The sequence below is a fragment of the Triturus cristatus genome, chromosome 1_1 (assembly GCF_964204655.1).
Source record: "Triturus cristatus chromosome 1_1, aTriCri1.1, whole genome shotgun sequence".
Classification (NCBI taxonomy): Eukaryota; Metazoa; Chordata; class Amphibia; order Caudata; family Salamandridae; genus Triturus; species Triturus cristatus.
The window spans coordinates 944,148,136-944,172,249 of NC_140579.1; the positions used below are offsets into that span (position 1 = coordinate 944,148,136).

Below are 24,114 nucleotides of genomic sequence, written 5' to 3' on the forward strand. Positions count from 1 at the left end.
TGGATGAATCAGAATCCAGTACTGAGTCAGATGATGGAGAGCCAAACGATAAGGAAGGAGAAAACTCTGAAAGTGGGGAGACAGAGCCAAGGTTAACTTTGGTCCCCAGAAGTAACTCCCTGAGGAAAAGATTGCAGATTTCTGAATCCAGTTCAGACTCAGAGACAGAACAAAGAGCCCATTCATCCAAGAAAGAACAAAGAAAAGGACAGTGGAGAGACAATAAAGAAAATCTGTGAGAAGGAAGTGCCAGATGAAAAATTTAGAGAAATTCCACCTGAAACAACACCTTTAGATGGACAGGTGCCAGATACAGAGAGAGAGAGGGAAAGATTATTGCGGAAGACCCCCGTGGAGGTGTAGGGAACTCCAACATCCAGTTAGAAGCAGGGACAAGTAGTCAGCAGGAAGATTGCGTGACGGAGATTCGAGGAGGGACAGAAGTAGGGAAAACAAAAGAGGTGGAAAAAGAACTCGTTGAAGGTAAAAAGCAAGTTGAAACAGAATCTGAGAAAAGCGAAGATAAAATACCAGAAGGCTGAGTTCTGAGAAAGAGAGCTTGGAGAACTGAAAAGAATGATAAAGGGAGTAAACTGAAAAGAGCGGCCAAAGACAAGGCGTGGCCAAACAAAATAAAGAGACTAAGGTATCGGCTGACACGTGTACATTCGCCAAGAGCTGAACAGGTGAATGAAGTAACGAGTCAGGAAAAATCGAAAGAAGAAGAACAGACAGTAGTCAAAGAAAACAAAAGAACAAGAAAACCTAACCAGAAGTATAAATCACCGGAATGGACATATGTGGCCCTGCCTGAAGTGAAGGAAGAGGCGGATAGCCAAGGAAATCCAGAGGTGGTTGTACCGGAAGTGGTTGAGGAAGACGAAGAATCGGAAATCCTGAGAGTTATCTTGTCCGATATTGGAGAAGAAGTGGATGTTCAGGACAACCTGTATGTTGAAAACGAAGGGAATGTGAAAGGTCATGAGATGCCAAACTGAATGAGACAAGAAAATTACTGATGGAAAAAACAATAAAATACTGAAAAAGACAAAAACTGGTAGAACCACGTAGGTGCTTAGAAGCCTTGGGTTAGGAACTAGTTGTGAAGTAGAAGAGGCTAAGTCAAAAGACACGCCTCATTTTAGATAGATGGCAAACATAGAAAGTAGCAAAAGTAGATGTACCTTCCTTAGAAGATGGTGCAAAATGTGTTGTTGTTGTACAGGATTATTAATGCTTCTTTGGAGTATTCTTGCTCTACTAATTTCATTTAAAGTTACTGTTGATACATTAGAAGGACATAGTGATAACATAACTAATATAGGGAAAGTTCAAAAGGTAGTTCCAACTAGAATAGATAAAAACTATTTACATAAAGACAGGTCAATAACAGATTTTTCTAACAATGTGTTTTCAAAATTGTTGTATGAATATGTAAAAACAATGGACGCAAGGGATTGCTACGTATGTATGCAATTACCTGCATCTGTATCTGAAGGAGTGACTTATCACCTTCCTGTAACATATGGAATAACATGTAGTATAATAGCTAGTTTATTTTATCAAACAGGTAAATTAGAGTATTATTTCTCAGATGTAGATACTATATTTTCACAAGTACCCGCAATTAACAAACTAAACAAGGTAAAACCTGCAAAGGTATTAGGTGAATTTTTCTTAGAGACAAATGAACTAACCTTAGAATATATATTTAGAAATAACTTGACTTGCAGTTTAAAAAAAGAGGAGAAGACATTTTTGGATATGGTTGAAGAAAGGAGATTGAAAATGCAAAGGAAAGTTTCAGAAGGGAAAGTGGAGAAAACGGTTTGGGATGTAGAAACGGAGAAACATTTAAGAGGAGAGACGAGTCCAACTATGGCTTTAGATTGGCCTCAGAAAGGGAAATTGTGTATAAGAAGGAATCAGACGGCGTATGACAATTTTCTAGGGAATAGTGAGTGCCATGATACATACCGAATCATGGGAGGATGGGGATTTAAAGGTGGAAGAGATCCAGTTTTTCCAGGACTGTACTTCATTTGTGGGAACAGGGCATATTATTGCTTGCCAGACCATTGGTATGGCACATGTTATGTTGGCCTGGTTTTTCCAAAGATTTTTCACATGGATAGAGGAGAAGATGGTGTACATAGTTTAGGTAGTTATTTAGCACGTAGTAAGAGAGAATCTTGGACTGAAATTGTGGGTGACATTTTTGGAGCACTGATACCCGCAGTGGGAATAACTCTGAATGCAAACAAAATTAGAAAACTTTCAACAGTAGTGGATCGCTTGTCAATAAGCACCGCTGGAGGATTCTTATTGGTAAATACTGAAATGGTTGCCATGCGTGCTATGGTAATGCAAAATCGACTTGCCCTTGATATTCTATTGGCAAAAGAGGGTGGAGTCTGTGGAATGCTGAACGTTCAACATTGTTGTACTTACATTCCTGACAAAAGTAGAGATTTGAAAATTTATATAAAGAATATTACAGAATTGCATGACAAAATTGTACCACTGGAGGTTGAAGGTGTTTGGGAGAAGATTGGTAAGAAAATATCAGCTATTAAAGACTTTGTAGTAAAACTAGGTACTACATTTATAGGTAAGATATTATTTCCATTAACATGTGTGATTTCCTTAATATTAATAATTAGACTAGGTTGTATTTGTTGTAGAAAGAATAAAAACCAGAAAAGAATAAAAAAAAAAAACTTAAGGAGAAGGGATAAGAAACAAGAAAGAGAATTTGAAGAAATAGAACTAGAAGAGTTAATAAATAGCATGTATAAAACAGCAAAAAGAGAAGAAACAGGGGAAACTGAAATATGAATGAAACAAGAAATCAATTCGAAATTTCCGTAAAAGGGATACAATTTTTTTTAATTAGTGTGGTGATAAAATCACCAAAGGGGGGATTGCTGGAGCGGGTAGTACAACTTTTTGTATACCCCCCCATTCTGCATGTTTATATTAATCTGAATATTCAATTAATTGTAATATTGTTAATTTGTTTGAAGTGATAACTCACCAACTATATTAACAAGAGAATTACACGTGGGAATTGCACTTTGCATGGCTATATTAATTGTGAATTAACTTGTGTACGCATATTAATAGTAGAAAATTAGAATATTACATGTTATATGTTGCTTTAAGTGATGTATTTGTGATTTGTTCTTTATTCAGTGAGTATAAACCGCTCTGAGTGTTGCTTCTGCTAGATAAATACACACACATATGGGTATTAGCAAGGGGATAACATTTTATTAGTCATTTCTATCTTTTAATTACGTTTTTGTGTTTCTTTTGCTTAAGTTGACCATTTCGGCCTATACAAGATGGCTGAATGAGACGTTAAACTTGACTGCCCTGACAACACGAGGTTCTGGGTGAAGTGCACAGGCGTCACCGCCAGCAACAGTGGCCTGGACCTGACCCCGGAAGAACATGTACCCTCCAAGGACGCTCCGGGAACCCATCCAAGAGAAAGGACAATGCTTGATTTAAAAACCGGAACCAGCAAGTGCGATGACCTCATTTTGTCTATGTGAGAACTTCACCTCACAACCCCAAATTGACCAATCCGGACTCTCTAAACCCCGATCTTGATACATTTGGATATTATTTTCATTATAAAAAAAGGTAGGGAATTGAACTAAAAAACGCTCTTCTTTGACAAACTCAATTTCCTGACGTTATGCTGACAGAGAGGACGGTGACACTGCTGGACAGCTGTTATCCTGAATCTTTGAAAGACTGAATTGCGGCCTAACTTTGCTGAATAAATTCTTCTTTGACTGATTGACTTAGAGGACGACTTTAGCCAGAATAGGTAAATATGATGCTCTGAAATGCTAATGATGATTTCTAACTTTCTTGCGATATAATTTAGATAAAGAATATTTGATTAATTGACAAATGTGTTGTCAGTTATTTGAATAAGAGAAATGTGGTAAGGAAGTAATGTATAGATAGACGAGCATTATTCATTAAAACCAAGTATAACAACTAAATGATCCATCTCCTTATGAGAGGGATATCTTAGAAGTCTGAGGGCAATGTGTTTAAGGGTAAGGTAAAGGTATTACTCTCATGTCAGCGTTGAGAAACGTATTTTCCCTCCAAAAACAGGTCAACTGAGTGTAAGTATATTGGTGTTATGGGCCCCACCAATGAATGTATTTGAGTGAATTGGATGCCGAGGTAGTTGGTCTGTGCCGAAGGGGGAATTTGACGTTCTGCGCTGCATCAGTTCACGGAGCACCGTCCGATTTTGCACCGCAGCCCTGGTCTCACTTATGACAACGCTCCAAGCTGACATTGATGCAGCTGCTGCAACCATAATTTGGGGGCACGATTCATAAGTTACACGACGCAACGCACCGCCCCGTTCCACACCGCACCCATGGCCCACCGACGCCAGAGCCATCGACTCCAGATTGTCAACCGACGCCGCTGCCTGCACCGTGACCTGTGGGCCCTGCACACTGCATTGCCCCGTCTCACACCACAGCCTTGGGTCTACTGACAACAGTGCTTCAGCAACGATGCTGCCGCTGCTTTCACCGTTACCTGTCAGCACCGCAAGAAGCACCATCCCTATTCCCACCACAGCCCTGGTCTCACCGATGCCACTGGATGACTGCCATCGAGCCACAGCCTGCACCGCGACCTGAGGGCACCACATATCACACCGCTCTACTTCACACCTGTTAGACCTGGCACCATTGGCGTGGGTCTCCCTTCCATTTTTCGCTGTTGTCTCCTCTGTTTTTACTGGTAATAGATGCTTTGGGCGCTGTGCCACTGCCATTCAGTGCCACAGCGCGAATGCTCCCTGTGTTAAGATGACATGTGAATTGGTATATCCATGATTGGCTTATTTGGTTTGCCTGTTAGTCCCTAGTAGCGTGGCCTGTGTGTGCCCAGGGCTGGTAAACCAAATGCTGCTGGTGGGCCTGCAGCGCTGGTTTGCGCCACCCACAGAAGCAGCTTGTAGACCTGCCACTGCAGTATCTGTGTGCAGTCTAGAATTGCCATCTTGGCTGTGAAGTGCACCCACTTCCCAGCCCCTGAACCTTCCCTTGTCATCATGTAAGCCACCCCTATGGTAGGGTGCATTGTATGTGTAAGGTAGGACATGTTCTGATGCGTTGTCGAGCAGGGCTCGGATGTCATCAGTGGCCCTCATCGCAGCCACTGATGACATCCGAGCCCTGCTCGACAACGGTGAAACAGCGGCACTCATCCTCCTAGACCTCTCCGCTGCATTCGACACTGTATGCCACCGCACCCTAGTCCAACGCCTCAACGACACCGGCATCCAAGGGAAGGCCCTGGACTGGATCACTTCATACCTCTACGGAAGGACACAGAGAGTACGCCTCCCGCCGTTCCGCTCAGAGGCCACCACAGTCATCTGCGGGGTCCCGCAAGGCTCATCGCTCAGCCCCACTCTCTTCAACATCTACATGAAACCCCTCGCTGCCATCGCTCGCAATCACAACCTGAACATCATCTCCTACGCCGATGACACTCAGCTGATCCTCTCCCTCACCAAAGACCCCGACACCGCCAAGGCGAACCTCCACGAAGGGATGAAAGACGTCGCCGATTGGATGAACAACAGCCGCCTTAAGCTGAACACGGACAAGACGGAAGTCCTCATCCTGGGACAATCGCCCGCCGCATGGGACGACTCCTGGTGGCCGCCAGCCCTAGGCACCGCACCCAAGCCAACAGACCACGCACGCAACTTGGGCATCATCCTGGACTCTTCCCTATCGATGACCAGACAAGTCAACGCAGTCTCCTCATCTTGCTTCCACACACTCCGCATGCTCCGCAAGATCTTCCAATGGATTCCGACAGAGACAAGGAAGACGGTCACCCAGGCCCTCATCACCAGCAGACTGGACTATGGAAACACCCTCTACGCCGGAACCACAGCCAAGCTTCAGAAGAAACTCCAGCGCATCCAGAACGCCTCCGCCCGAATCATCCTGGACGTCCCCCGACGCAGCCACATCTCGAGCCACCTGAGAGACCTACACTGGCTCCCTGTCAACAAGAGGATCACGTTCAGACTCCTCACCCACAAATCCCTCCACGACCAGGGCCCAAGGTACCTCAACGACCGACTGACCTTCTACGCGCCCACCCGCCAGCTACGTTCAACGAACCTCGCCCTCGCCGTCGTGCCGCGCATTCGGAAAGCCACCGCCGGAGGAAGATCCTTCTCCTACCTTGCGGCCAAGACATGGAACTCCCTGCCCACCCACCTGCGGCTGACCCAGGACCACCTCGCCTTCAGGAAACAGCTCAAGACCTGGCTGTTCGAGCAGTAGCAGACCCCCTTCCCCAAGCGCCTTGAGACCCTTCTGGGTGAGTAGTGCGCGATACAAATGACATGATTGATTGATTGATTGTAGCATGTCCTGGTAGTGAATTACACCCAATTTCGTTTTTCACTACTGTAAGGCTACCTGTTATCCATAGGCCAGACTGGGAGGTTTGGCTATTACATTCTATAGTCCTAACTGACCCACAGAACATGGTAGAAAAACGAATTTAGTATGCCTGAGCTCAGAATATTAAAATACATCTTTTAGTGAAGTTTATTTTTATATTCTGTGTTTGAAAATACCACTTTTCGAAAGTAGGTATTTTCTTGCCTAACCCTTCCAGTGTGCTCTGCTGTTATGTGTAATGGCTGTCTGGTTTTGGATGGACAGGGCAGGCTGAGTCAGACCTGGGTTGAATAGAGAGATCTGCATTGGAGTATGGGGAGGGGTAGCTCCTGGACCTGAATAGGGCTGTGCCTGGCAAGGTGAATGCTGGCTCCACCTCCCACTGTGCGTCTGATGGCAGAGCCCCTCTTTCTGAAAGGAAGGATGCAGTCTGGTAAACAAAGTGCTCCAGGGCTGGGCAGAATTGGTTCTGGCTGGGGTCAGTGACTTGTAGCTTCTGAGAACAAAGACTTTTGGGGGATAAATATCTGTGCTGAAACCCCTACAATTTGTATTGATCCTGGACAACAAGAAGAAACTCTGTCCGTGTAACTGAAGGAATCTGCAGGAGAGGACTGTCCTTGTGCTTGTGTGCTGCTACTTGGACTGGCCTGAAGTGGTTACTACTGGACTTGGAAGAAGAGGAAAAGGACTTTGAAGGAACTTTTATTTTTGCTACAGCAATCACCCAAGAGCTAGCAGAGAGCTAGCCTCCTGCTGGAGTCTCAGGCACATCAGACTCCACCACCAGCCTCCTGTTTCTTCCCAGCGAGGATTTCTATCTGCAGGTGAGGCTCCTGTGAGTTCCAGGGCCTCTAGTTCTACTGTGGAGAAGAGAGTGCTGAAAATCATCGCTAACGCCCGTTAGCAAGCTGCCGCAGCTGAAGAACGTAAGGAGAATCAGCGCGCTGCTGCCGCTGAGTGCTCGCTACCCGAGATCATCGCATCACACGTTTGCGGGCTGCCAAATTCTAGCTAACCCGAAGATTATCGCATCGCATGTTTGCGGGCATCCAAGTGCTCGCTAACCAAAGATCATCGCATCGAGTTCATCGCTTCACGAAATCGCAGCGCGGTCGCCGAGCGTTCGCCATTTTCATCGCTTCGCATCACATCAGGATCGTAGCTCCCTCGCGGGGCGCCATTTCTTTTCATCGCAACAAGATTGCACACGCAACAGGCTCGGCGCATCATCCTCCCTTCGCGGCAAGCATTTCAACGCATCGCCGGCTTAGCGTGGAGAAGTTTGTCGCTTTGTCCTGCACACAGATCAGCGCATCATCTTCCATTGCGGCAAGGATTCAACCATCGCTGGTCACGCGTGAGGAAAATCATCGCTACAACTCCTTAGCGACATTTTGGTTGCTTTGCTACAGAATCCAGGTAGTTTGTGAGTAAAAGGGTCGCCGAGACCACTGCCTTGAACCAAACTCCTCTTTGCACACTATTTTAGCAGCATTTTAAGAGTAACCCTATTTTCCTAGTATTGTGGATTTTTACTGTTATTGGTCTTGTATTAAGTCTATATATAAAGATACTTATTTTGTTATAACTACTTGTGTGGTGTCCCTTTGTAGTGTTCTTCACTATGCTACTGTGTATGGTCATAAATGCTTCACACACTGCCTCTGAGATCAGCCTAGCTGCTCGTGCTACATTACCACAGGGTTGAGCAGGGGTTATCAAAGGGTGTAGCCCGCTTACTCTGACTTAGGAAGAAGGGTCCCTACTTGGACAGTGGCCAGCCATTGCCAACTAGAGACCCCCTTTTCTAACAACACCTCAGCCCTGATGCCTGCCGACACTGGTGCTCCTGACTTCAAACTCAGGGAGTTCGACCTGCAACACGTGTGACTTCAGGGGCCTAACGACACCTGCACCGACTCCCAGAACCGACACCGCTCTTCCGAAGCCCACCGCAAGGTCCGACGCTATGCATCTCCAAAGGTACGGTCGGCCAGAACTGTTGGATTTGCTTGCTCATTACGCCGTGATAGCCTCGGACGGAGCTATCGGCTTCAAGAATTTTTTTTTATAGTCTATTTTTGCTTAATTGGTATTTGAATCTTTGTATGTTGGATTTTTATCATTTTGGTCTTGTTTTACACAAATAAATATTGGATATTTTTCTAAAACTGGTGTTGTCCTTTTGTAGCGTTTTCAGTGTATTGCAGTTTGCTATGTGCAAATGCTTTACACATTGCCTCTAAGATAAGCCTGACTGCTTGTGCCATGCTACCAAGGGGGTGAGCAGGGGTTATTTTAGACGTGTAATCTCCTTATCATCCTGACTAGAGTGGTGAATTCTGCTGGGCTTAGGTACTACCCTAGCCAGCCAGAAAACCCATTTCTAACAGTCTCTTTTCCATTCTTCTTCTTTTCTTATCCATTCCTCAGCTGCCTCTCTCATAGTCCCTTCTAGAGCGTTCTGCCTCTCTCACGGTGTGCTGCAATTAATTTATAAGTCTGTCTCTTCAGTCCGGTTCTGGACCGTCCTGAGGCATTGTATGAGTGGGGTCTGAAGTTGCCTCATTTCCCAGTGATTTCTGTCTCTCCTCTTTAGGTACAACTCTAACATAATATTGGTACACTACAGCTGGCAAAATGAGGAAAAGACCATAAGGCGGGGGTTTCTCTGGGGACTTTGTTATTGCCTTTTCAGGTGCTGTTGATTTCACATTTGTTTTTGTATCACAGAATACCCGCCATCATCACAGGGTGGCTTCCCTTGTCTTTATTTTATACTTAGAGCGAATGTAAGTCAATGTATGTTCAGTTATGTCTTTGTTGGCTGTCCTTTCCTTTGGTCATGGCTGAGTGTGGCCCTTGGTACCTTTGTACCCTTGTTTATAGTACTTTTGTGTCCTCTTCTTGTCTGAGGGGAAGGTTTTTGTCATGTGTTCCAGAGGGGTCTCCATGGTCCCCTGCGGATGTGTGTGTGTGTGTTTCCTATGTGTAATGGAAGTACCACTTTCTCCCACTCGTCTTGTGTCCCTTTTGGGCTTGTCTCCTTTACTATCATGTTTGTCTTTTATGACTATCAGTAACCTATGGCAGTGGTGAACACATATTGATCTTATTCAGTGTTACCTGCCTTCACATATATCATCATGAGACCAAATCAGTGAACATCAACCATACTTATCGCTAGTCTGTGTAACACTTCTTCCATGGCTATATATTGAGCGGGTGAATTTGATGAGGGGGGGGGGGTCTAAGGGGATTTTTGCCTGATGCAATACATGTTACAATATTATTGTGAATATAAATGACTATTTGCAGTGCTCGAAGATGCGATCTCCCTTTCATGTTTTAAACACCAGAATTGTAAATGTCTTCGCGAAATGCATCAAGGATGACATCTAATATGATGGGGGACTCTGTTATTATATGAATCCCAGGGGTATTACATGGACATGGGAGTTCTCCATGGGCCAAATAATCTGTTTTACTCATGGAGAATTATTCTTAATCTTTAGACTTATCTTGGGATGTTTTATTTTGATTCCCTGCGTTTTTATCGGAGATATTTCCCCACTTCCAGGACACTTTATGTATGTACTGTTTGTATTGGAATACCAAAAATATCGCAAAGATCTCGCTGCCTTTCTTCCTTGCTTATACCAGACTGTATGACAACCGGCGGGGAATACTGCCACTTCTCTATGATTTCCCCTTGTGATTATGAAATTGTGTACTCTTTATGTCCTCCTCCTTATTCATGGAGGAATATCTACTTGGAACTAATGTGCCTTTTGGGTTCACAACCAAGGGTCTGGTAGTGCTTAGGGCAAAGTCAATCTGATACCAACGATCGAGCTGTCCCCTTTCCTAACTTCAGACACTTCAACTGATGCCTCATCCTCGATTGCTCTTCCTTAAAGACGCCTTCCTGGTATCTTAAATCTGAAATGTGGGCGCCAGGTGTATGACTTATTCAGAGTAAGGCTTGCCAGCACTGATCAAATTACCATCCCTTTATCACGTCAGACTTCACAGACTTGTTACCCACTCCCATCTCACTACTTCTACACTAGCCCTCCAGATCTCGCCGAGATATCTGTGGGCACTCCCTGAAGTAATATGCCTTCCAAGAGCTTTACCCTGGATAATACACTGCTGCCTGTTAGACCACTCTCCGAAGAAATGACTCTTCCCGGAGCTTTCCCCTGGGTAATGCACTACTGCCTATTATTCTTCCCTTCTATTTCAACGGTGAATTCACACCATCTAGTCTTCTGGTGTATACCAGTAATAACCACATTTAATTTCTCTAAACATATCATTGCATCCTTACTAAAGGACAAAGGAAAACTCCATACATCATGCATGCATTTCCTCATCGCTCCATACTTTGATTGCCAAAGAATCATGCAATTGAAATTTTAAGTTACAAAGTACGACTTCTCCTCCCAACTTTTGACATTGACCCGGGAATGTTACCTGCCTGTTTGAATAGGCAGGCTTTAGTGTAACACTTGGTGTCTGCTTACCTTATGTATCTGTGTAGTAATCTGTTCAATTCAGGACATGCAGCATCTCCCCTGGGCCGAAGTCTGGGAAGTCGAGGTGGGTGGACTCCTGGCTGGCGAGGCCAAATGTTGCCACAGAAAGAAAGAGACGACATGACTTATGTTGGTAATATAGTACAGAGATTATCAAATATGCATGGGAGGTCAGTCAGCTCTGTGGAACTGGAGACGTAACAGGCAGTTTCTTATATAGTCTAAAAACCCCAATACATTTAATTAGGATATCAAATCAAGTGCTTGCTCAAGCACATCTTTATCTCTCATTATTTCAGCAAAAGGCAACACTTTCTGCAAAAACATCTAACCACACATTTATGGAATGCAACTCAAGTCCACGTGTTACTGATATATTTTCATGCTCCCTGCACTTCCGGTTGTCTTTATCATTCTTTGAAGCCTAGCAACGCCTTTCCTCCCTACGTATCTACTGTTCTGCAAGGCCTAACCTCCCACTTATCTTGTTCCTCTGTGTCTACTTCATCTGCATATTTTCTCAGAGACGTGTCCTTGCAATGCGTGTCTGTGACTTTCCATTTGTGTTGTGTTAACTAATTATATTTCCCAATTCTACTAAAACTCGTGTCTGCTTCCCTTCCAGGTTCCCACTCCATTCTTGCTCTCTATTCTGCTATTGTAAACAGCTTGGATCTGTATTCCTCCTTCACCATGAGCATTTCCATCCGTCTTCCTGCTGATGCTTGCATTGACATGAGTAGGCCATCTCCCTTTTCTACATTCACTGTAACAATGTCCCAAATGTGCAGGACCATGAATAACAAGTGCCAAATTAAACACCATAGCATTAGCATCCTGAACATTACATTTGATTGAAATCCCATCAACCTCAGTGCCCTCCTTCTGCCATTCAGCTTGTTCTTTCTTTGTTACAGTAAATGGGGTTCAATATTTGCATCACAGTCCAATTGTAATTTCTGTTCAGAATAAGCCACGTACATAGTACTTGTCTCAGTTAAAGCAATACATTTTGCAGTCTGATCAGCAAAATGATTTCCCCTACTCACATTATCAGTCACTTTCTGGTGAGCAGCACACTTTATTATCGCTAAGGCTTTGCGCAATGCCCGTGCATAGAGGAGGCGCCCAATCAAGACAATGTGTTTTATCTTTTCGCCACTGGAAGTCAGAAATACCATTTCTTCCCATAGTTTACCCAGATTGTGTGCAAACCCAAAGGCATACTGGTTGTCAGTGTAAGTGTTTACTGTCAAATCTGCACTCAATTAACATGCTCGAGTAAGAGCTACTATTTCTGCTACTTGGGCTAACAATTGTGACGTTCGCCCAGTCTCCACTATTGTTTGCAAACTGGTGATGACATAGGCTGCTGTAGTCTCTCCAGTGAGTAATTTAAAACATGATCCATCAACCCATAAGACTGCATCCCTTTCGCTAAGAGTTTTATCAAACATATCAATTCTGCCTTTGGTCTGGTGCTATGTCCCAAACGGTCTTCCTTCGGCAAAGGCATGAGCGTGGTTGGATTTAAAGAGGTGCTGTGATGCAAAGCGATATTGTCAGAAGATAGCAAAATCAACTCCTATCTAGTTCGTCTAGCATTAGTTAAGTGTTACGTGCAGGTTTTAGTTCAATAACATGTCAACAGGGTGGGGGACGTACATATCCATCTCCGCCTTTCCTTCACAAACTTCTTTAGTTGCACTATAGGGAGGAAGTCTTCTGTCCATAAGTCCTTCTATTACCTGGTCTACCTCCTCCTTGGGTGGGGTCGAAGACTGCACCACAAAAACCTAACTCTTCCTTAAAGCGTCCTTGCACCAGTATTGCTTGCACTTCTGTATTCTCTGAGCCTGTCTGAATCCTTTCAACTCCTTTCTGATTGTATTACGTCCCATTCCTTTCACTTGCACTTGCTTTGTACATTTCAACTGTCTTGCATATGACTCCCATTGATTCAAGCAGGCAAATTGAACCAATCTAATCTTGCTTTTCCTGTCATTTTTTTTATCATGCAGTATCAAATATTGCAACTTTGCTAAATCGAAAGTTCTCTCCAGTGGAAACTGCAAATAAACATTCTTTCTAGTTCAAAAACAAACATGTAGCTATAGAAAACGTAGTCTTTATTTCATGAGCAGGAGACCCCTCGTGTGGTGAAGGCTGACTCTGATCTAACCCGTTACATTTGCTAAATTCTTGACCCATTGTTAAGGTTAATTTCCTGGCACTCCAGAAACTCTGATAAACCCTGGGAACTTCACATAACCTGCCATGGAGGAACCAATCGCTGGCACCATAGAGAATCCAGCCTGTACTGCGAAAGAGCCAACTTCCCCGGGGAATCCAATCCCCTTCGTTCCCTTCAGTAGTGCCTTTAGGAAAGAACCAACTTCCCCGGGGGAGTCCAGAGCCCTGATGTCCTTTTAGCAGGGCCTCCTTTTCTCCCTCATCCTTTCTGCCGCCCTTACCAAATTATTGACTTCTCAATACTTCTTTGGAACGAAGCATGAATCACTCACCGTGTGTAAGTCTCAGCAGGGCTCCCACGGATGTCAACTCAGTAAACCAGGCCCGTTACAGAGGTGTGCAGGGGTCAATGCCAGACCCTTCACTGCGGTGCTGAGCACTGGCTGGAGTGACTCACATTCCTCCCGGGTACTTCGGCACCAGTTGATAAAGCAGAATCTGGTTGTCTCTGTGTCGAGTGAACAGAGAGTCTATGTGATACACAAATCAGGAAGTATATACACCTTTCTTAATCACACAGGATACAATGAATAGCAATAATCTCAGCACAAAGACAGAGGGTCAAAAGGGTCGTTGAGACTGTGCAGCTGTAAGAAGGAGGTTTTCAGACAGATTTCTCGCTTGTGGCTGCCAGCAATTAATTAAATTCCTTCAATTGACAGGATTCAGCACCTACAATGGCATATGTACAAAGAGTTAACGCTTCCGTAGCATCAATTATTTTATGTTACGGCGGCTTTTTTTTGTCACTGTATATACAAGTTGCCGCTAACCGCAGTCAGCGGCTGTTATCCGGCGTAAACGTGAATTTTTAGGATCGCCACTTCTGTTTGCGGGACTTAACGAAAATGATATGCAAGGTAGGCATTCCTGTGCAAAAACTGCTGCTAAGACCACTTTGCAATATTTACAAGGAATTTCTTGTATGGTGCAAAACCAAAAAAACTGCCTTTAACTCAAGTTAGAGGGGGTTTTTTAAGACCAGAATATAGCTAGTCTTAAAAATGGTGCAAACACTTGGGGCCTCATTTCAGAAGGTTTTGGTGCTGGACAGTGCTGCAAGGAATGTTACTGTGCTGCCCTGCGACAAAACTACAAGGCAGGAATGTGCACCATCAATAAGATAGGGCACATTCCTGGGCCTCATTCATGAAAGTGTTGCATCGCTGCGACAAAACAGCGTTGCAACACTTTTCACTATGCCCTCCTTGCAACACCATGAATGCGCTGTATTCACCTTATGGCGCGCCATGTCACAATTAATGACAGATACGTCTGGAATCCTGACGTATCTGTCAGCGCTAAAGTCATGCATTGCTGCAGTTGTGTCACAAGCATGACGCAACTCCAGCAATGCATGGGGCCAGCCTATCCCTGTGGCATTGTGTCACCCTTATGCCTGCCATGAGGCAGGCATAAGGTACTGACGTAGTGGCGTCCTACAATTGTTGCAGTGAGATCTGATGGATTTCACTGCGCTTCTCCTATGAGGCTTTGTTGCGTGGGAATGCCCACCTTGCATACATCACACCTGATGCAGGTATAATGTGGCACATAGCTTCACAAGGTCATGCATATACCTAGATGTATCACTTTGAAAATACGGCGCAACGTGATGCAAGAATCACGCTGCAAGTACGTCAAGAAAATGATGCACTGGTGGGGTGAAACAGTCAGAGAGGGCTCATGAAGAAGCCCCCGTCTTTTTCCCCTACGTTGGCTCACAATGGCTTGGTGCAAGTGTGACTGTTTAGCCGAGTTGATTGATGTTGTCGCTCCATCTCTTCTCAAGACTTCTGCAGGTGGGCGGGACTAGTGGAGGGCGGGAGTGAACCAGTTGGCCTTCTTGGAGTGTTTGCCTGGTCTGTTCTTGAGGGGTCCCAGGGTGTCTGCACAGTTGGAGATCCATCGGTGGAGGTTGTGCACTGCGTTGTTGGTGTCTGTAAGTGTTGGTGGAGTGGTGGTGCTGAGGGAGTTGAGGGGAAGTTCTTAGGTGGCCTTGAACCAGCTGCAACGGGGGGCAATGATGGCAATGGTGTCCGGTGGGCATGGTGAGGCGTGATGTATACAATGATGGTCGGCACAGGAGAGTCCTGTGCTGTGGCTGTAGTTGAAATTCTCGCTGGTGGAGTAGACAGGCTTGAGAGTGTGTCTGGCTATGTGGGTTGGTGCGGTGACTAGCTGCTTGAGTCCGATGTTGGCGAGGTTCCACAGGAGGGGGGTGGTGTTCTGGTCACATGGGTTGTCCAGGTGGAACTTGAGGTCTCCGAGTAGGATGTAGTCGGTGGATGGCAGAGCCTGGGGTGTGATGAGGTCTACAATAGCATTGGTGAATGGGGGTTCGTGGCCCGGGGGCCTGTAGATGAGGGTGCCGCGGAGGGTGGTATTGGGGTTGGTCCGGATCTGGAAGTGGTGGTGTTCCATGGTTACCTTCGGGTCATTAGAAGCGTGGTCAGTCGGAGTGTGCTTTTTCAGACAATGGCCGCTATGGGTGGTCCGTGCGGGTGAATTTGTAGCCGTCGTGGATGGTAATGGCGATGTCCGGTCCGGAGCAGAGGTTGGTCCAGGTTTCCGTGAAGAAGGCGATGTCTGAAGAGGTGGCGTCGAGGAGGTCCCAGATTTCTGTTGGTGTTTTTGGAGGGACTGCACGTTGAGGAGGCTGCAGTTGAGCCAGTCGGCTACGCTGTTGGTCTGCTGGGCGGCAGGAGGCGCTGATGTGGCATAAGGTGCATTTGCAGTTTCGACAAGCGCAGGGTGCAAGATTATTCTACATTGTTGCTAGATGGCAGGCGTTGCGGCATCCAGGGTTGATAGCGAGGAGGGTGCGGGCGTCGTAGCGGTGGAGTGTCCGAGAGGAAGGGTCCTTGGTGCTGGGTGTGGTCCAAGGGCGGACGGACGCAGACGGGCTTGCCTTTGGCGCACCAGTGATATGCCCGCTGCGCATGGCCGCACAGCGGCCACCATTATGTAGTTCTGTCGGGGATACTGGACAGCTGGGAGGTGGGACACGCGGGAAAAGACACTGGAGGGGGCGGGACGCGGGGGGAGCTGGGATTGTAAATATATATTTTTTAAATTCTTACCTCAAGGCAGTGTTCCGCGTCTTCTGTGCTCCTGCTCCAGGAACAGGAAGCAGGCAGCCAGGCTCCCTACCCTAAGCCAATCACAATGCAGCGTTATGCTTGTTCTTGAGCGCCATGACAAGGCGTTCAGCCAGGGGCTGGAGGGGTAGGCATGTTCTCCATGCAGGCTGTAATGCAGGATATGCGCATGACTGCTTTGGGCGGCCTGAGAGGGCTGACAAAACAGTAATTGCACACTTGAGTGGGTATAGCACTCTGCCCCTGCCCTGCTCCTTGAGTAGAGCAGCAACCACCCACCCTCCCACCCGCAAAGGAAACTTAGCATGAGTGCATCAAAGTTATCCTCATGTTATGTTTTCTCTTCTTGCACTGCTTGAAAGCAGTGGGGCGACGCTCTTCAACCATAGCGGATGAGCCGCCACTGGAGGTGCGTCACCCATAGGTGCTAGGCCTGGGCCCGACTCGACCCCCGGGCCTCCTCTGCTATGCGTACCACCTTCTCCTCACCTGGACATTGACACCGTGGCGCAATCAGCAGCACTCTCTCCAAATCGGTGACTCAGCCAGCAGGAGTTTCAGCCAGATGGGATTTGACAAGCTTGGGTACAGCAGTTGCCGCCAAGCCTGCTGGGAGACCTCCCAATACAGGTGATGCAACAGTGCTCCCTGAGGAGTGAAGTTGCAGCGCTCCCGCTACAGACGTTTGGTGCACCTCAGAGGCCTCACCCGCCACAGCGTCCGGCCGGCGCAACATCCTCCGGCCTGTGATGCAGAGAGGCGCGGCCCACCATTGGTAATCTCCTCCATGCACCCGTGTTGTGGTGGCGCTTGGTTTGCAATGCAGACCTCCCTACGTGGGTGCACAGGAGCACCTCCACCGTTCACAGCTCTAAGGGGCACCAGGCAGTCTTCTCACACAGGTCAGCAACGTGTCTAAATGCGAACTGGCAGACTTCACCACAAGGTGAGGACGATCGCCGCCACCTCAATGTCTACTGCAACGACCCAGCAACTCCACAGCACCTCCGCATCTCACTTCGGGTCTGAGACGCAGGCCCAGCGAGGCCTTCAGGCCCTAGGGACTGTGTAAAGTTCCTTGAGAAATTAGGCAATAAATCCAAGTAGAATGTAAATCCAGTTTAATGAGAAGACCACAGTACTCAAACTGCAGAAGGGAAATATAAGATAAGATTGCATGAAATGCAACACATTTTCCCCCTTAGAAACATTACGAAGGTACCATAGTACATATAGAAACACGTCTTACATTCCAAACTTGTCCGTCCTGAGTAACCACACTGTTGCGATTAACTTTGACAATTTTAACAGGCCTACTAAATTTAGCACCACCTTTGAGGAGAATACCAGGCTTGCGTATTCTTACAAAATCCCCAACCACAAATTTTGGTACTTTAACTTTCATGCGAAGATCATAAAGATATTTACTTCTCTGTTGTTTTTCTTCCACTTTGTGGGCTATATCCTTTTGATCCAATTTGGAAGTTTGAACTTTAAGGACCTTTTTAAACCACCAAGGGCATAATCTGGACACAGGCTCTCTCCCCTTAAGTAAACGGAAAGGTGAAACCTCAGTAGTTGAATGAGGAGTTATCGGTATAACCATAACTTCGCTCTCAACTTATCCATCCATTCTGCACCAAAGTTTTGTGACCAAAGAATGTCTTGTTTGAGAACCCTATTGAACTTTTCTACTTGACCATTTCCTTGAGGTTCATAAAGAGCTGTAGTAACATGACGATTATTATAAAAACATTTAAATTCCGTCATTTCACGAGATTTTAATTGTACACCATTATCTGATATAAGCACTTCAGGGCAACCTTCTCTGGCAAATACGTCTTTTAAGAATGAGACAACACTACTGGTAGTGGCACACAGAACCAACTTTACCTCAGGCCATTTAGAGTGGTAATCCACCATCACTAACGCAAATCTACAATCCTGAGGTAAAAAAGTAAAAGGTCCTTCGATGTCTAAACCAACCTTTTGCCTTGGATAGTCAGGCCATGAGAGGCGCAGGATCACACCTGAGTGTTATCTCACTGCACATGCATTCAGAACATTTCCTGACCATTCTATCGACATATCTGTCTAATCCTGGCCACCAAAATAGCGACCTGATAAGTCTTTTCATAGAAGACATCTCCAAATGGCTTTCATGACTCAAAAATAAAATGGAATCATGTAGGGATACAGGTGGAATACATTTACCTTGTCTAAAAATCAACTCTCCTATAATCAATTCATTAGAGACTTTCCAATAAGGAAACAACTCATCCGAAATTTCCTTCTTAGAAGGCCAACCTATTCTGGTATTGTAGTGGAGTCAGGGTTTTATGTGCACACATTGCTATGTTGGCATAAGCGTTTTAGAAGCTAAACACCATCTTGCCGCTTTGCTGCTTTTGCACACGACACTGTAGGTAGCTGTTATTACAAGTAAAACTGCTTGCTTGCTTGCTTTTTTATTCACATCAGAACGGCCTGTTGTTCACATCCCTAGACGTGCACCGCGACCTTAGTCTGAACACTGTGTGCAGACGCCGTCAAGGTCAAATAACAATGTATGCTGTTGAATTCAGGTTGATCGGCCCACGCTCTAGACACAACATCACACAGCTGCAAATATCTGAAACTCGGGTGCCTTTAATATTGCATTTGCATGCATGATTCAGACACTTGGAGAAAACCTTTCCAGACACAGAGAGCAGAGCTGATCCTGTGATGTGATTCACCTAAGCTGATCTTTGAGGTATGGGGTTCCCCATTCAAACCTAGAGACCTTCTATTAGTTTATAAAACGAGTTTACTAGCCAAGGGAGGGTGGTTCACAAAGTATTATAGGACTTGTTTTCCACTATCATTTTTAATATGATTTCTCCCTTCATTTTCTATGGTATTGTAACAACGCTGATGGTTTTATTTTTAATCATTTGTCTGCTTATGTTAGCCAAAGTACTGCACCTTAGAGCACGTAGTTAAAAATAAACATTTTAAACTTTTCCGTGTCTCTGATTACTCTTGTTGTGGACTGATATGAGGATAATAACGAAAAGGTGTTTCCGATTCCCACCATTCCTGAGAGTACTTTAAGTCTCTTGTTCTGGGTTGTCTAATCATTGGTAGCTTCGAGATGATACGGAGAATGAAAGAGACACTGATGCTAGTCGGATAGGGGTTCTGGGTACTGAGGTGAGTTTTTTGGTACACCACAATTCACTGTGGTCCTGGTTTCCTGTGCATAGTTCTGTGCATGAGCAGAATCCACGCAACATGGCGCACCTAACGTTTTGGTCTTATGATTGAGACGCCTTAGTAGTGTTTATATTTGTCCACAACACCCTCACTCTTGTTTCCGGTTAACGGGAGTGACAGTTTAAACCTACCTAAATAGTTAATATAAAGGTTCTCTCAAGCTTGACAATTAAAAAGGTTTTATTTTATCTTATACCCTTTTTGTGCTACGGTTTAAAATAGATTGTTTTTCTTCTCTGTCTCCTTATGGCTGAAGTCGCTATTGCAGCGCATAGTCGCGCACCTCTCCGGTGTCATTTGACGCAGTTCGGGGTGCCTGACGATGGGATGTCTATTATCTTTGTAGTGAGTGCCGATGCATCGTTTCCCTATGAGCTGTTTTACTCTTGGGTTACTTTTCCGGAGGTGAATGCGGATGATAAGACGTTTCACACATGCACTCCTACGGCAGTCCCAGCAAATTTTACGCCGTATAGGACACAGGAAATTCCCATTTCTGCTTTCAGCACCGTATTTGGTTCAATGTCGCCCTCCCCCACACGTTACACTGGTTCGTTTGGGTCCCATGTCTATTCCAGGGGCCACTTGGCCAGTCTTGGGCGGGTTCACACCACATCCATGATATTTGCTAGCCCCGCTGGATGACTTACGTCAACTCCACACCGCCTTGATTGCGGTGCATAGGGCTTTAGTGCAATACGTCTCTCGCAATGTCCAGGTGGGGGCACCTGGGGTTGCGGCGCAACCAGCTGGGATTACTATTAGTCCCGTCATGGTTAATTCGGTTATGGGCAAGCGCTCCTAGGATAAGGACGATATGCTTTAATGGCTTGCTGAGAAATTTGACCAGCTGGAAGCGGTATTTCCCAATTCTACTACTGTGGAAAAACACAGGATCCTTACCATTAGTTTGCAGAAAGACTTAGTCCCAGAGGTAACTGATTGTGAGAACTGGGGTAAAGTGTTTGCAGCGGTCTACTCGAAGAGCTTCGGCACACCGTCTATGACTGTACTGCCCTCTGTGAGCAAGCGTGTTCAGGATCAGCACGGTCCGGAGGCGGCGGTCGAGTTAGGAATGAGGCTTGTCGGCGTGTAATTAACAACCTTCTGCAAAAGATCATCATCATTCATGGTCTTTTTCCACAACTCTTCAGAAAATAGAACTAAATGTTTCAGATAAAACCTCAGAAATGTTCGAAATAACTTCTTCATCATCTGTAGTCTCATTTACATTACAGGGAAGTCTCAATAAACAGTCGGCAGTAACATTCACTTTTCCTGGAACATATTCCACAGAAAAAGTATACTCTTGTAATCGAGACATTAACCTGGCTATTCTGGCAGTGGCATTGAGACCACCTCCGGGAGATAAAATAGGAACTAAAGGTTTGTGATCAGTCTTTAAGACAAACCGTGCCCCCCAGATGTAGTTTCTGAAATGTTCCACTCCCCACACACACGCTAGTAATTCTCTTTCGATCACTGCATAATGTCTTTCAGTAACATTTACGGTGCGGGAGGCGAAAACCACATTCCATTCATCCTTACCAGCACATTGCGACAACACACAACCTAGCCCATATAGACTGGCATCAACAGTAAGTACACAAGTTTTCCCAACACAAAATGGCTTGAGAGTAGGAGCAGCAATCATTTCCGCCTTAATGTTTTCAAAAGCTTCCTGTTGTCTCTCACTCCAAACAAATTCAGTATTTTTCCTCGTTAGGTCTCTTAAAAGTTCCATTTTAGTAGCAGTTTTTTAATAAACTTACTATAAAACTCGCAGAGTCCTGAAAAAGAAAGAAGTTTATCTTTAGAGTCAGGTGCAGGTGCCCTGAGAATAGCATCAGCAAGTGATTTTTTTGGAACAACACCTTCTTTGGAGAGCGTGTGTCCTAGATATTCAACAGATTCTTGGAACAGTTTACATTTGCTCCTCTTCAGCGTAAGACCATATTCCTTGAGAATACCACACACTTTTTTAAGATGTTCCAAATTGGTTGCTTCATGTTGTCTTGAAAACATTTTACACACGTCTCCATTTGTTTAAAAAGGTGACACATAGATCTCTGAAACACAGATGCCGTAGACGCTAACCCGAAAGGCATCCTCTTGAATTGAAAAAGTCCATGTGGTGTAATGAAAGCAGTCGTGTGACGAGAATCTTTGGCTAACTCAATCTGATGATATGCGGACCTAAGGTCCAAAGTGGAAAACACTGTGGCACCCCCTAACATGCTCACTACCTCGTTAATATTGGGCAGGGGGTGGCAATCAATCAAAATATTAGCATTAAGTGCACGAAGATCTATGCACAGCCTCAAAGATTTGTCTGGTTTGCGTGCCAAAACAATCGGAGAAAGCCACTCCAAAGATTCCACTTCTTCAATAACTCCCTCATTTAAAATCCCCTTCAAAGTCTTGCCAAGCTCATCTCTTACGTTGATGGGCACATTCCTAAGTTTTTGTTTCACAGGAGATGCTCCCTTCTTAAACTTAATTTCATGAGTGAAACCTTTGAGCTTCCCTAAAGAATCTGAAAAGACTTCAGGAAATTATTTTCCAATGACAACAAAACTATCACTTTTTTCCATAACATACCTGCTATCACCTTCTCCAATGACCATGACAGGTTCTTTGTTACTGGGATTGAGAATAATCCCTAATCCCCATTGATCTCGCCAACCTAAAACATTAACACCTTTCCTTGCCACACACACTTTTATAAAAGCTGACCTCCCTTTGAACTCAACATCTGAAGCAACATATCCCTCGAGATCAATAGTAGATCCATCAAAACTCTGAGCTATGATGTCAGGAGGGCACAAATCTTTTAGAGACATGACCTTACCAAACTTTTTATTAAAATATCCTTTAGTGATAAAGGTCCATGGCGATCCTGAATCGGCCATGAGTTCCAGAATTTCATTAAAATGTTTTACTTCACACTTAGGTGAACGTAAATTCTCCTCGAGAGAACACACATCAATAATAGAAACAACCTGATCTTCATCAGAATGATTGATACCTCTCACACAAGAAACATAATTGGTTCTAGAACCAATATTTATATTAATGTTGATAGTTCTTTTCCGATCATCTCTGCAGGCTTTAGCAAAATGCCCTATCCCTCCACATTTGACACACTCTTTCCCTATGGCAGGACAAAATTTGAATGATGCTACATGGTTAGGATTTCCACATCTGAAACATACAAAAGATTTGATATCTCTATTACCCTGGTGAGAAGTCTTAGTGAAAGATGTTTTTTTTACAACACAAACTTCATCAATGCATTTATTACTATTATCACCTTTCGCATTAACGTCTTCAATAGTTTTCATCCATTTGTCAGATTGTTCAAAAGCTTTTGCAGTGGCTATTGTGTCATGTAGATTAGGATTTCCTAATACCCATAATTGCTCTTGGGTTTTCTTACTTCTTACATTTACAATAATTTGGTCTCTAATCATCTCATCTGCTAAATTACCAAAATTGCAAGAAACTACAGGGGTCCTAAGAGCAGTTAAAAAATCATCAAATGTTTCAGCTTCCCTTTGGGCTCTAGTATAGAACTTATATCTGCTTAGTGCTAAGCTTGTCATGGGTTTAAAACGAATTTCCATGCGCATATGTGCCTCTTCAAATGTACTGAGTTCACCCGGCACAGCAGGTAAAGTCCTAAAAACAGCTTGTCCCTCAGATCCTAAGCAATGCAATAGAATACTTATTTTCCGCTCATTACCCATCCTGTCTCCGTCAATTGCTTTCATGTACGTTAAAAATTCCTGTTATAACATCTACCAGTTATGACTGAGTATTTATAAGAAAATTAAGTATGATCGATTTCACCAAGTACCTCTTTTTTTTCTTTAAATTGAATGTGCAGCCGTGCGCATCGGCGATGGTAATAAATACAATGTGAAAAATGTGCACTAACGGGAGACTGCAGAAATAAAGACGGAGATACAGTTGTGTGCATCCACGGGAACACACTTAGAAATAACAAAATGGCCGCATTTACATTGCGTGATGACGCGAATACGTCGCGTGATGGTGCCCAGATGCACGTGCGTAGCATGATGACAAAGCACAAGGATCCCAGCAAGAGTGTCAGTATCCAAGGTAACGCGCGCTCTGTAACAGTAAGCAAAGAATAGCGCGTCTTACATTACCGATGATGACGCGTGGCATCCAGAAGGTAAAGGTGGTTTTGAATAATGCAAAAGCCCAGGAAAATCTCAAACAGCTTTAAATACGTTTGTAGGTTGAAGAAATCTCGTAGAAAATCCAGATTAACACGGTGGTGAATAATAATGATAGATAATTCACCTGAAAATGTGAGATTCAAAATCCAAGCAAAGGAAGGCAAATCTCAAAGACAAAATCAATCTCAAAATGAATAGTACCCCTCCTGTGCTCTCTGAAGTAGCAGGTCCAATGTCCTCCGTCGCCAATGTAAAGTTTCTTGAGAAATTA

General features: G+C 44.7%; 1 protein-coding gene across 2 annotated transcripts in view; it reads right to left on the bottom strand.

Moving 5' to 3' along the window:
• Positions 1-24,114, bottom strand: part of LOC146871331 (uncharacterized) — a 733,473-nt gene that overhangs the window by 644,669 nt on the left and 64,690 nt on the right. For both annotated transcript variants that reach the window (XR_014980983.1, XR_014980986.1), the window contains exons 2-3: positions 13,549-13,724; positions 11,012-11,103 (exon numbers count right to left, since the gene is read on the bottom strand). The gene's annotated coding sequence lies outside the window, so the exon portion shown is untranslated. The remainder of the gene's footprint in view (positions 1-11,011; positions 11,104-13,548; positions 13,725-24,114) is intronic.